Source organism: Thalassophryne amazonica, chromosome 11 (genome assembly GCF_902500255.1).
Source record: "Thalassophryne amazonica chromosome 11, fThaAma1.1, whole genome shotgun sequence".
NCBI lineage: Eukaryota > Metazoa > Chordata > Actinopteri > Batrachoidiformes > Batrachoididae > Thalassophryne > Thalassophryne amazonica.
Window position 1 is genome coordinate 109,981,362 of NC_047113.1, and position 3,301 is coordinate 109,984,662.

Sequence of the window (3,301 nt, forward strand, 5' to 3'; positions counted from 1 at the left end):
GCGATTACATCAGACAAGCTTAAACCCTCGTGCGCATGCGTGAGTTTTTTCACGCCTGTCGGTTGCGTCAATCGCCTGTGGGCAGGCTTTGAGTGAGGAGTGGTCCACCCCCCCAGTCTATTTTTTCATTGTTTAGGAATGGCTCAGAGACTGCCGCTTTGCTTGATCAAAATTTTTTCAGAAACTGTAAGGCACATCCGAGTGGACACCATTCGAGAAATTCAGCTGGTTTTCGGTGAAAATTTTAAGGGCTGATGAGAGATTATGGAGTGTTACTGTTGCTTTAAGGACAACCCACGGAGCCGGAGGGCGCGCCGCGCTCCGAGCCACCGTCGTCAGCCTGTTTTGAGCTGAAAACTTCCAAACTTAAGCCTCTGTTGATGCAGGACGTCGTGAGAGAACAGAGAAGTTTCAGAAGAGGTCGGGATCAGCAATTTATCCGGACATTCCACTGTTAAAGGAGATTTTGTAATGAAAGACGTGCGGACAGATTCGCGCATCGGCAGGCAGCCACTCATGGCCCGGCGCCACAGAGAAACACCTCCGTGTTGATAACCATTCGTAAAATTCAGGCGGCTTTCGATGGTTTTCAGTCGAGTGAGTATCCGAGAAACTGTTTAACAGCTGGGCATGTTCAAACTTGTCCCGTAATGCTTCCAACGGAGGTGTTTCTCTGTGGCGCTGGGCCATGAGCGGCTGCTTGCAGACGCGTGAATCCGTCCGCACGTCTTTCATTACAAAATCTCCTTTAAGACCTCGTATATATATATGTGTATATATATATATATATGTGTGTATATGTATATATATATGTATATGTGTATATATATATGTATATATATATATGTATATATATATATGTATATGTATATGTATGTATATATATATATACAGTGGTCCCTCGTTTATCGCGGGAGTTACGTTCTAAAAATAGCCCGCAATAGGCGAAATCCGCGAAGTAGTCAGCGTTATTTTTTCCAATTATTATAGATGTTTTAAGGCTGTAAAACCCCTCACTACACACTTTATACACTTTTCTCAAACAGACATTAACATTTTCTCACTTTTCTCTCATGTGTAAACACTCTCAAAGTTCAAACCTTAGTAGAAAAATAATTGGACTTAAAAAAATCTGCGAAACTGCGAGGCCGCGAAGGTGAACCGCATTATAGCGAGGGACCACTGTGTGTGTATATATATATATATATATATATATATATATATATATATATATATTCTATTTCTACCTCATTTCTTATGTCTTGTACTGTTACAAGTATTATTATTATTGCTTATCCTTGTACACGCTGTTTGATGCACATTTTCCTCTACTTGCACCCATCTTGTGTGTTTTTTAAGAGCTGACGTAACATGAATTTCTCCTCTGTGAGAGCAATAAAGTTTTATCTTTATCTTATCTGTTGAGCGGTGCTACAGTAAAACCATGTTTCTCTTTGATGGCAGCTCAGTGTCTTTTGAGGCGTCTCTGCATAGAAATGTAAATTGTTTTCTGGGGGCAGCAGCCTTCAGGACCTTCACCTTTAAGCCCCTTTCACACCGGGGCTGCTCCCAGTTGCTCCCTGTTGCGTCATGATGATGCAGGAATGTCTGCGTCAGGGGGCAGAGAGGAGGTGAGAACACAGCCCGCAGGTTCTCTGCACAGAGAATTCAGAGTGCACAGTTTGGCTGCAGACAGACTGCGCACTCTGACTTCTCTTCTAGTTTATATTTGTTCTTGTGCTGAGCTGCAGGTCTGCGCTCTGAGTTCTGTTATAGTTTATCTTTCCTCCTTTGACCGCGAGATGCGCGAGCGTGTGTGCAGCTTGCGAACGAACCGTCCGTGAGCAAATGTGGAGATGTCTGGAGTTATTCTTGATGTTGACATGTCCTGTCTCTGGCAATCTGTCTGTGAGCAGGATTATGTCCTTTTTTGTCCTTTTTTTTTTAACTGTGATGAGAGAGTTTGAGGAGAACAAGGAACTAACTGCCTGCAGACAGTTTTTTTCTTTTAATTGTTCACATGTGCGCGTGTGAACAAACCATCAGTGAGTAGACTGGAGATGTCCGGACTTTTTACTGGATGTCTCTGGCAATCAGTCTGTGAGCAGGACTATTATGGATTTTACATTTGTGAGAGAAGAAGCTGTTTCACAGTGCCTCTCCTCATCAGACAGCTGGAGCAGCAGCTGCAATCAGCATTTTTTTTTTCCTGTGGTCTTTTTTAAGCGTGTAGTTTTTACTGCATTGAGTACATGGTATAAAACAATCCTGCGTGATGTATACGTCGGGAACAATGGAACACAGCAGGAATCATAAATTGGCATCAGATAAAGTTGTATTGTGAGTGTGTGGCTTCCAGTCACGCTGAGTACCGTCCTGTTGCTCTGACTTGCGCTGAAACCACTTAATTCTACGTCGAGCACAGGATGCAAACAAAAATTAAACATGTTTAATTTTAAACATGTTGAATTTTTGTTTGCGCCACTCGCGCTGTTGTGGCGCCGAGCTGCATCGTCTCGGCACTAGGTTGCTTCCACGTGGCGTCATCATAACGATGCACAACGCAACCGGGAGCAACTGGGAGCAGCCCCGATGTGAAAGGGGCTTTACTTTACCTCTGACCACACAAACTCTTTACTCTTGACTTGCATATCGAGCTGATTCCTGTTCACCCTCTTTGATGTGTTCCAGCTGGACTGCTGTTTTGTTGATGTGTGTTCCTGTTTTGGTCACACGTTGACGTGTGAAGCGCATATCAAAGCCTTGCAGCCCCTCTTTAATGTTTGTTCCTGTCATCATGTGACAAAACACTGACTCTTTAATGTTTTCCTGTTGGGACCACTGTGTTAATGAGATGCTGTAAAAGGTCTGTGAATTGTGTGACAAGGCACCTTGATACTTGCTCAAATTTGATCCCCTCACTGCCGCGCAATCTTGCGTGCCAGTGACTCATCGTAAACTGTTGTAAACTGTGCATGAACTGTGTGCCAGTGCACAAAAAAAATTAGGAAATGTTCAAAATTTTTGGCACACATAAATTTCCTGCAACTTGCGTGAACTAGTCGTGAACATTGTGCAACCTATGTGCAAACACGCACAACGCATCTGAACCTGAAATTAGATTGATAAGATATTACATTTATAATAAACATAACTTGACAGATACATTATCTAACTCATGAGAATGAATGAAAATGCAACTGCACTGCAAAAATTTTGACTAATGGTTACTTAAAAAAATTGTGACAACAAAGCAACACATAATATAATTGAATAGATTTTAAGTTCTGCAATGTTTATT